The sequence below is a fragment of the Budorcas taxicolor genome, chromosome 9, assembly GCF_023091745.1.
Source record: "Budorcas taxicolor isolate Tak-1 chromosome 9, Takin1.1, whole genome shotgun sequence".
Lineage (NCBI taxonomy): Eukaryota > Metazoa > Chordata > Mammalia > Artiodactyla > Bovidae > Budorcas > Budorcas taxicolor.
The window spans coordinates 9,401,491-9,413,667 of NC_068918.1; positions in this window are offsets into that span (position 1 = coordinate 9,401,491).

Sequence of the window (12,177 nt, forward strand, 5' to 3'; positions counted from 1 at the left end):
AGAGTTCACTCAGACTCACATCCATCGAGTCAGGGATGCCATCCAGCCATCTCATCCTCTGTCATCCCCTTCTCCTCCTGCCCCCAAACCCTCCCAGCATCACAGTATTTTCCAATGAGTCACCTCTTTGCATGAGGTGGCCAAAGTACTGAAGTTTTAGCTTCAGCATTATTCCCTCCAAAGAAATCCCAGGGCTGATCTCCTTCAGAATGGACTGGTTGGATCTCCTTGCAGTCCAAGGGATTTTCAATTATTTTAGTACAAATATAACTTAACTGGAGGCATTGACTTTTTTCAATTTTTGTTTGTCTCCAAGATATCTATTTGTGTCCTCAGTAAACAAAATTCATATATTTGCATCATATTTGACTGTTTTTGAAAAAAATCTTTGGCATTTGTCAAACATTATAACCAAATATCTTGATTATCCTCAAACTGCAAATATCATTGAGGTGTTTCACTTTCCAAAGAAAAATGTAGGAAATGGGTTCCAGGCTCTTTATGATTTTCAAACATAACAATAAATTTATGAAATCAAAATAAATTTTATTCCAAGAACAAAGGCTACCAAAATTGTGGTGATGACATTAAACATAACTAAACCTGTAATGAACTCAGCTGTTGTCATTTTCCAAGGGGATTTTTATGTGTGAGAAAACAAGAGGCTGATACAGCCATGCAGAAGGATGAATATTGAGCAATTCATTAATTTCCCACTGGACCTAAATGAGCTTCCTTGGTGGCTCAGATGGTAAAGAATACACCTGCCAAGCAGGAGACCCAGGTTCGATCTCTGGGTTAGGAAGATCCCCTGGAGAAGGAAATGGCAACCCACTCCAGTATCCTTGCCTGGAAAACCCCATGAACAGAAGAGCCTGGTACGTTGCAGTCCATGGGGGCCACAAAGAGTCGAACATGACTGAGCGACTAATACAGTGACTAAATGATGGAAACTTACATCAACTTAGAGGACAGAAAATGTATGCCCAGCTTCCAGTGAACCCTCTGGGAAAAGTGCTGTCTTTTATTACTAAGCTCAATCCCACTTTCTCTAGGGTAGAGACAAAGAATGTTTTTTTAGTTCAACATTGTGCAGTTTTTATTAAAAGAGAATTACAGGCTGAACACTCACTTTTTCATATAGCTGGTTTACCTTTTGTGTCTTTGAGAACTTTTCAGTGGAATAGAGAAAAAATGAGAATTGTTCTAAATCACTTTCTAAGCAAAATGATGTTTTTTGTTGTTTAGTCGCTAAGTTGTGTCTGATCTGGACAAATTAAGGACTGGGGTATCCCTCCCTCTCTCTTTTTTCTTTATTGAGGTAAGTTGCTTTACAAAGTTGTGTTGATGTTGTTAATCAGCTATATGTTTACATATATCCCCTCCCTTTTGGACCTCCCTCCCACCGCAACCCCGGAACACCCCTCTAGGTCATCACAAAGCACCAAGCTAATCTCCCTGTGCTTTATAGCAGCTTCCCACTAGCTAGCTATTTACACTTGGTACTGTATATATGTCAATTCTTCTCTCCCAATTCACCCACCCCCTCCTTCCGCCTCCTTCATGTCCACAGTTCTATTCTCGATGTCTGTGTCTCTTTCCCTTCTCTGCAAGTAGGTTCATCTGCACCATTTTTCTAGATTCCACGTATATGTGTTAATAATGCCAAATCTACGAAGGACTTAACACTGCTATGTGCCATAATACTTCTTATCTCAGAGTAGAGTGACTCCTCAAATATTTCTTTGATTACAAATGGGGAGTGTGAGAGTTGGTAAACAACATTAAAATGTTCTGCGGGAAAAACCATATACTTTATCTATAATGGGTTACGAAGTTGGCGATTTTATTGAAGAGCAGTCACAGGAAGCAGGCACTGGGTTACGTCCCCAGGATACCTGGGAATACGGGTACTCCTACAGAAGCCACCTAGAGACCTGGATCTGAGTTCTGAGGTACTGATATCCTGAGCAACTGTTTACTGAGCTTATCACATTAGTCCTTCAAAATGGAAATATACAAACGACTTAGTGGTGGTGCTTCTGTTCCATCATAGCATTCATTTTCTCTGACTTCTTTGAATTGATTCTGGATCTTGTTTCTCTTTTGTTTTCCTGTCTTCAAGTTTGAGGGACTGTCTACCACAAATTTTACTAGTCCCATATTCTTGTGCATCCTGCCTCATGACATTTGGTATTAGGAAACAGAATTCCCGAGTATTTCTTCTTTGGGGAGTCAGACCCAAACAAAATTGCAAAGTGGATGAAAGTTATCTCCAATGCCCTCGGGTCCTATTTCAGTCTTTCTATCCTCCTTTTGGTAACATCCCTAACAGAGGGAGACCTCACACTGTTCTGTCTTCCATCTTCACAGCAGAACCTAACAAGGCTGCTACAATTATTAACCCCATTTTATTTTTATTGATTATGAAACAAGTAAGAAATAGCAACCAGGGCACACTTGTTGAATACAAAGTTCAAACCCCACTGAGGCCCGACCTAGTGCTCTGACCTGTTCACTCCTGCTGAAGTGACTTATCTTTTCTGGAACCTCTCCTCTTGCCACTCCCCTGTACTGCCGCCCCTGACCCTGTCCTCCTCTCTCAGATGCCAGCGATGCCCTATATGGCCCTTATCCACCTTGATCTCTGAGCTAAAATCCAAATTTACCTGACCTGGACTGCCCTAAACCATTGGCAGCATTCCAAGTAATTTGAGAAACAATTTCAACTAAAGAAACTCATCAGGGACAATAAATCCCTTGTTGACTTGTTTTTGGAGGGGGTCTGGAACTTCCTAACACAAATCACTGCTTTTAGATTTGCAGTATAAAGATCTTAGTCTCCAATTTTGCTGTGTAAATTTAGCACTGGTTTATGATAAATTAACTCTGTACAAAGAAAAGGCATTCCTTTTAGATTCCTCTCCCTCCTTTATCTCAATTCCCTTCACATAATTCATAAGCTACTAAAATGTTGAAGATCGTCTAATGAATTCAGATAGTTCTGCAATAATTTCCAGGCTCTGTAACTTTTCCTAACACTACTTCACCTTTATGGGATTATCTTTTTAGCTGAAAGCTTGAAACTTTTGGATCAGTGCTTTATACACTGTGAAGACTGCCATGCCAACCAAACCCACCCAGCCTCGCTTATAGAATTTTTTGTATTTTCACCATGACACTAACAGTTCCAGGGTAAACTTCCTGAAACCCTGAGCTAGATGACTAATAATTTAAATTATTTTCTTACATTCTTATATGATATAGCCACTTTGTCTTACTAACACATTTTGACACTAAGTGATCATTGCTGCTGATTTTTGAAGTAGTTATTTTGCTATAAAGAATTGGAAATATTTATATATTATTCAAGAAATATCATATATTTATTATATAAATATATAATATTTGTATTATTAATTACAATTATTAATTGTAATTATTGTATATTTAAATATATTATTTTAAATTTTATTGTATTTAAATTTTTATATTTTTATTATTTTTATATTCATTACTATTATACTATATAATTATTAATATATAATAATATTTATATATTATTCAAGAAAATATGACTTTATAAGGTGAAAGCATTCATGCATTACAAATTACGATAACTATTCATAATTTATGATGGGGCTAATGGGACTCAGCCAGTAAAATATCCACCTGCCAATGCAGGAGACACTGGAGACCTGGTTTTGATCCCTGAGTTGGGAAGATCCCCTGGAGGAGGAAGTGGCAAACACTCTAGTATCCTTGCCTGAAAAATCCCATGAACAGGAGTCTGGAGAGCTACAGTCCATGGAATCACAAAGGGTTGGTTGCGACTGAGCATGAACAAGATAATTAGCCTAACTATGAAGAAAAAGAGAATACTAGTATTTCCCCAAACTGTCATAACAGTTTCACTTTTGTTTCTGTACAAAGTGCTGTTGTTTACGTTTTATTTTTTAGAGGGGAAAGGATAAATGATATGGCATATAAAAAATCAAGCTCTGTCAAGATAAAAGTGGACAGTATTACCATACATATATGTACTCTTAGTCGAACAAAAATTTTAAAATAGAAAATTTACTAATGTTAGAAAACAGACTTACAGTGCTTTGGTTAGAGAAATCTGCGTGTTATTAATATTCTTAAGTGTCATACAAAACAGGTGGGCTAAATCCTGCAGAAGCATGCTGCATCTCTCCATATGAAAAATTCTCTACAATTCTATGAGATGTGAATTAATAGTAGCAAATATGATTTATTCCCAAGCAACAACAAAATAAAAAAGCCTTTCTCAGAATTATCAAAACACTGTGTATATTTGCATGCTTCTATATATCTTTGTGAAGATTTCTAAGCTCATTATAAGGGGAATATTGTTATCTATGGGGACTTTTCTACAATTTATTTTTAAGCATACTAGATTGTCATTCTCAGTGAAGTGCATGTGTGTGTATATGTATATATGTGTGTGTATATATATATATATAAAATCTTTACAAAACACATTTATCCTTTTCCCTGCACATTTTCTGGGCTAAATTATTAGTTCCCTAAAACTTGGCATATTTAAACTTGGAACAATTACAGTCTTTAAATTAGTAAAATAAATGTTCATGTATCATACTTTGCATGCATGTGTACATGATCAACTGTGTCTGACTCCTTGTGACCCCATGGATTGTACCCACCAGACTCCTCTGTTCATGGAATTTTCCAGGCAAGAACACTGGGGTAGGTTGCCATTTCCTACACCAGGGGATTTTCCCCACCCAGGGATCAAACTCTCATCTCCCACCTCTCCTGTATTACAGGCAAATTCTTTACCACTGAGCCACTAGGGAAGCCCGTATCATACTTTCATACTTTAGTTTCCCATAGATATAATGGTTCCACTTGAACTTTTATATCATTTCAGCAATTCCCTTACCCTGCCCAATGTGGGAGAATCTTCTAATTGGTTTCCAAATTCTGTGTTCCTACGACAAGAACATATCATTTGGACATTTTCTAAACAAACGTTGGTTTGCTGTTTTTGTTCTTGTTTGTGCTCATTGTGACACTGGGTTTTTTTTAGTGTTAATATTTGAAGAAATTTCACTTTGGACATATAGCAATCAGTCTATTCCATCTTGCAGAATTGTTGTCATCTCTTCAGAAAACTAAGATCATGGCATCTGGTCCCATCACTTCATGGCAAATAGATGGGGAAACAATGGAAACAATGACAGACTTTATTTTCTTGGGCTCCAAAATCACTGCAGATGGTGACTGCAGCCATGAAATTAAAAAACACTTGTTCCTTGGAAGAAAAGCTATGACCAACCTAGACAGCATATTAAAAAGCAGAGACATTACTTTGCCAACAAAGGTCCATCTAGTTAAAGGTATGGTTTTTCCAGTAGTCACATATGGATGTAAAAGTTGGACTATGAAGAAAGCTGAGTGCCAAGAATTGATGCTTTTGAACTGTGGTGTTGGAGAAGACTCTTGAGAGTCCCTTGGACTGCAAGGAGACCCAACCAGTCCATTCTGAAGGAGATCAGCCCTGGGATTTCTTTGGAAGGAATGATGCTAAAGCTGAAACTCCAGTACTTTGGCCACCTCATGTGAAGAGTTGACTCATTGGAAAAGACTCTGATGCTGGGAGGGATTGGGGGTGGGAGGAGAAGCGGACGACAGAGGATGAGATGGCTGGATGGCATCCCTGACTCATTCATGGGATCGCAAAGAGTCGGGCACGACTGAGCGACTGAACTGAACTGAACTGAACTGATTCATTGGAAGGACTGATGCTGAAGCTGAAACTCCAATACTTTGACCACCTGATGCAAAGAACTGACTCATTGGAAAAGACTCTGATGCTGGGAAAGATTGAAGGCAGGAGGATAAAGGGACAACAGAGGATGATGCGGGGGACTGCCCGTAAAGGGTTAAGTCTTGGGAGCTGCTCGGCAGATATGCAGAGCCTTAGGCACGTTCCTAAGCTCCCTGTCCCGCCACCCTCAAGAATTTTTATAGCCCTTAAAGCCCCAAGATGTCTTGTTTCTACAACATGTAAGACAGATAATCTTATAGTGCTCTGTACACAATGGTAAGGGTCTGGTGATTGTATCCTGAGGTTAAAAAATAATCCTGTGCATGTCTTAAGTCACGTATTTTATCCTATAAATATTGTAGCCTAATAAAGAAAGGCATCAGCCATTTGTGGTCTGATCCTCTCAACCCCATCTTTTGTCTCTATCTCTTATTTTTCTTAGCGGGGACGCTCCGTTCTCTCCCTGTGCAGGTGCAACTCTTGTTTGTGCTGGCCGCGGCAGGTGGCGCCCAACGTGGGGCAGATCGACAGTTTTCCTCGCCACTACTCTTATTAAGCTGAAAAGAGTGAGTATATAAGTATACAAGTGATTTAAATTAAGGAGGAGTAGTAAGGTATATAGTTGAGAGTATAAATATGGGACAGACGCATAGTCGTCAATTGTTTGCACATATGTTATCTGTAATGTTAAAACACCGGGGAATTACTATTTCCAAACCTAAATTAATCAGTTTTCTTTCATTTATTGAAGAAGTCTGCCCTTGGTTCCCCAGAGAAGGCACAGTAAGTTTAGAGACGTGGAAAAAGGTAGGGGAACAAATTCGGACTCATTATACTTTACATGGCCCTGAAAAGGTTCCTGTAGAAACTTTATCTTTTTGGACACTAATTCGTGATTGCTTGGACTTTGATAATGATGAATTAAAACGTTTAGGAAATTTTTTAAAACAGGAAGAAAATCCTCTTCATGTTCCTGATTCGGAGCCCAAGTATGCTGTTCCCGAGGGAATTGAAGGTGACCCTCCATTTTGTAACTTATCGCGTCCTTCGGATAATGATGATTCACTTTCCTCCACAGATGAGGTGGAATTAGACGAAGGGGCTGCTAAATACCATCAAGAAGACTGGGGTTTTTTAGCACAAGAAAAGGGGGCATTAACATCTAAAGATGAATTGGTTGAATGTTTAAAAAATCTCACTGTTGCTTTACAGAACTCAGAAATTAAGCTTCCTAATAACAATTTAAAATTCGCTTCTGCTCCACCTCTTCCCCCTGCCTATGCTCCTTCTGTTGTTGCGGGTCTTGATCCCCCTCCGGGGCCTCCTCCTCCGCCGCCATCTGAAATTGTGTCTCCGCTACAAAAGGCATTAAGACAAGCACAACGACTTGGTGAGGTTGTCTCCGATTTTTCTCTTGCTTTTCCTGTCTTTGAACATAACAACCAGCGTTTCTATGAAGCGCTGCCTTTCAAACAATTAAAAGAGTTAAAGATTGCTTGCTCACAATACGGTCCTACCGCTCCATTCACTGTTGCTATGATAGAAAATTTGGGTACTCAGAATCTACCCCCAAATGATTGGAAACAAATAGCTAGAGCTTGTCTTTCGGGGGGAGATTATTTATTGTAGAAATCTGAATATTTTGAACAGTGTGCTCATATAGCCGATGTTAATCGGCAGCAAGGTATACAAACCTCCAGTGACACCTACAAATATATTGATCATGTTATTATTATTGTTACAGCGGATACAAAACGGAGAGGCTACGGCTTTTTGGGCATACATTCCTGACCCGCCTATGATTCAATCATTAGGATGGGATAAAGAAATAGTACCTGTCTATGTCAACGACACAAGTCTTTTAGGAGGAAAATCAGACACTCATATTTCCCCTCAGCAAGCCAATATCTCCTTTTATGGTCTTACTACGCAATATCCTATGTGCTTTTCTTATCAATTACAACATCCTCACTGTATACAGGTGTCAGCTGATATATCCTATCCTCGAGTGACTATTTCTGGCATTGATGAAAAAACCGGAAAAAGATCGCACCGTGACGGAACTGGACCTCTCGACATTCCGTTTTGTGACAAACATCTAAGCATCCGCATAGGAATAGACACTCCTTGGACTTTATGTCGAGCCCGGGTTGCGTCGGTGTACAACATCAACAATGCAAATACCACCTTTTTGTGGGGTTGGGCACCTGGGGGAAAACCTGATTTTCCTAAAAATCGAGGACAGCATCCACCCATTCTCTCTGTAAACACTGCTAATGTATATCAAACAGAACTGTAAAAACTTTTGGCTGCCTTTGGTCATGGTAATAGTCTATATTTGCAACCCAATATCAGTGGGAATAAATATGGTAATGTAGGAGTTACGGGGTTTTTATATCCCCGAGCTTGTGTCCCTTACCCATTCATGTTGATACAAGGCCATATAGAAATAACATTGTCATTGAATATTTATCATTTAAATTGTTCTAATTGCATACTTACCAATTGCATAAGAGGTGTTAAAAAAGGAGAACAAGTTATAATAGTAAAACAACCTGCTTTTGTAATGTTACCAGTTAAAATAACTGAAGCTTGGTATGACGAGACTGCTTTAAAATTGCTACAACGCATTAACACGGCTCTTAGCCACACTAAAAGAAGTGTAAGCCTGATTGTTCTGGGTATAGTATCCTTAATCACCCTTATAGCAACTGCTGTTACGGCTTCTGTATCTCTAGCACAATCCATTCAAGCTGCTCATACTGTAGATTCCTTGTCATATAACGTTACTAAAGTAATGGGAACACAAAAAGATATAGATAAAAAAATAGAAGATAGATTATCAGCTTTATATGATGTGGTTAGAGTTCTAGGGGAACAAGTTCAGAGCATTAACTTTCGTATGAAAATTCAATGTCATGCTAATTATAAATGGATTTGTGTTACTAAAAAGGCCTATAATGCATCTGACTTTCCGTGGGATAAGGTAAAGAAACATCTACAAGGAATTTGGTTTAATACTAATGTTTCTCTAGATCTATTGCAATTACATAATGAAATCCTTAATATTGAAAATTCTCCTAAGGCTACTTTAAATATAGCTGATACTGTCAACAATTTTTTACAAAATTTATTTTCTAACTTCCCTAGTCTGCATTCACTGTGGCAAAGCATAATTGCTGTGGGTGTGGTTTTGACTGTTGTACTTATCGTGATTTGTTTGGCTCCTTGTTTTATTCGTAGTATTGTTAAAGAATTTTTACATGTAAAAATTCTGATACATAAAAACATGTTGCAACACCGACATCTTATGAAACTTTTAAATAATAAAGAGAGGGGAGCTGCGGGGGACTGCCCGTAAAGGGTTAAGTCTTGGGAGCTGCTCGGCAGATATGCAGAGCCTTAGGCACGTTCCTAAGCTCCCTGTCCCGCCACCCTCAAGAATTTTTATAGCCCTTAAAGCCCCAAGATGTCTTGTTTCTGCAACATGTAAGACAGATAATCTTATAGTGCTCTGTACACAATGGTAAGGGTCTGGTGATTGTATCCTGAGGTTAAAAAATAATCCTGTGCATGTCTTAAGTCACGTATTTTATCCTATAAATATTGTAGCCTAATAAAGAAAGGCATCAGCCATTTGTGGTCTGATCCTCTCAACCCCATCTTTTGTCTCTATCTCTTATTTTTCTTAGCGGGGACGCTCCGTTCTCTCCCTGTGCAGGTGCAACTCTTGCTTGTGCTGGCCACGGCAGATGAGATGGTTGGATGGCATCACCTACTTGATGGACATGAGTTTGAGCAAGCTCTGGGAGTTGGTGATGGACAGGGAAGCCTGTCATGCTGCAGTCCATGGGGTCACAAAGAGTCAGACACAACTGGGTGACTGAACTGATTTTGTAGAATCAATTCTTTACCAGAAGTCAAATATTTTCAGGTCACTCAGTTGTGGTCTTCTCTAGGACTTGTCAAGTAACTAAAAATATACTATAAGTATATACACTGATAACAGCTACCAAAAAATTCAATCAAAACAAAAAAAAATTTTTCATTAAAACAGTCCTAAAGGAAGACTACCATCCACAGTGAAAAGAGGCCACAGAGAAAATGCTTTAGCAGATAATTCTGCTATTAATAAAATGTCTGCTCTGTCTGAACTTCTTATGCAGGAACCCCCCATGTAAATATATACAATTCATAGAAGGGTTCAAAACTCCATCATAGATACCCAAATTTGTCTTCTAAATTCTGAAAAGAAACATAGGGAACCATCATTTTGGAAACATAGGAACACATCATTTGTGTGGCTAAGATCTGACAAAGCCAGGATGGTAATGTGATAGCATCTGATAAAACTTGAAATGAACGCTTGTCAAAATTCTCCACCAGGTGATTCGATTCATCTCATTAAGGGCAAAATGACTACAATATTAAACATTGATGGAAAAAATATTTAATAATAACAAAATATAGCCTCATTCACAGCTAGCAGAATTCTGGGGAAAAGTGCAAAAGCAAGGCATAGACTGGAATAATGCTGAGAGAATATTTGAGCACTTTCTTAACTTTTTTAAATGACTTATTTCTGGGTGATAAATATGCAGAAATAACAGTATGCTTATTTTCTGGAAAGTTGAAATACTCCCTATTAAAGCAACAGTGGCATAGCCTGTAGCTAAAAGACTGGATACCCTATTTTCAACATAGAATATCCTAACTATTCTATCCAATAGGAAGGGACAATTTTAACAGCAGTTATTCACAAATTCTGCTCAAAAATATTCAATGTTTTCATTACTGTGAAAGCTCTGGAATAGCAGAAAGCATTTTACTGGAATTGGTAAGTTACACAAATTAAGTTCTAATAGTGGGAGATCTTCAGAAAACCCCACAAGTATATTGCTAAACCAAGATCCTCAGAATAAACACTGGCAAGAGACAGTAAAGAGTTCATAATCAACATCATCAAGACCAGATTCTCCTAAATACTGGAAACCACTGATTGTTACACTCAGCTTTGCACACTTTTGTTTCTTATCCTTTTATTTGTATCTTTCTACTTATAAGTTTATATACTTCTGATTTATCCTACGTTTTTCCCCTTAAAATAAAATAAACTTGCTTACTTTTAAAATATTCTATGCAGATGACACCACTCTTATGGCAGAAAGTGAAGGGGAACTAAAGACCCTCTTCATGAAAGTGAAAGAGAAGAGTGAAAAAGCTGGCTTAAAACTCAGCATTGCAAAAACTAAGATCATGGCATCCAGTCCCATCACTTCGGGCTTCCTTCATAGCTCAATTGGTAAAGAATCTGCCTGCAATGCAGGAGATCCCATTTCAATTCCTGGGTCAGGAAGATTCCCTGAAGAAGGGATAGGCTACCCACTCCAGTGTTCTTGAGCTTCCCCTGTGGCTCAGCTGGTAAAGATTCCGCCTGCAATGAGGGAGACCTGGGTTCAATCCCTGGGTTGGGAAGATTCCCTGGAGAAGAGAAAGGCTACCCAATCCAGTATTCTGGCCAGGAGAATTCCATGGACTCTATAGTCCATGGGGCTGCAAAGAGTCAGACATGACTGAGCAACTTTCACTCACTCACACACACTCCCATCACTTCATGGCAAATAAATGAACTTGAACAAACAATGGAACCAGTGACAGACTTTATTTTGGGGGGCTCCAAAGTCACTGCAAATGGTGACTGCAGCCATGAAATTAAAAGACACTTGCTCTTTGTCATATCTGAATTATTAATAACACAACTCATAAAATGAATCTGTATCTAAATGAAAAAGAAAGTCAGGCTACTTACTTAAGTAGACACAAAGAGTCATTGGAATCTGCTTTGCTGAGCAAGCTAGAAAGACGTTGTATTGATTCTAAAATGCCTTTCCATTCCATAGCTTTTTGTTTATTTATTTTTCTCAGAGTTGTATATTAATGACATCTAGATGTAAGAGTTGGACTGTGAAGAAGGCTGAGTGCCGAAGAATTGATGCTTTTGAACTGTGGTGTTGGAGAAGACTCTTGAGAGTCCCTTGGACTGCAAGGAGATCCAACCAGTCCATTCTAAAGGAGATTAACCTGGGGATTTCTTTGGAAGGACTGATGCTAAAGCTGAAACTCCAATACTCTGGCCACCTCATGCGAAAAGCTGACTCATTGGAAAAGACTCTGATTCTGGGAGGGATTGGGGGCAGGAGGAGAAGGGGACGACCGAGGATGAGATGGCTGGATGGCATCACTGACTCGATGGACATGAATCTGAGTGAACTCCGGGAGTTGGTGATGGACAGGGAGGCCTGGCGTGCTGCGATTTATGGGGTCACAAAGAGTCGAACACGACTGAGCGACTGAACTGACTG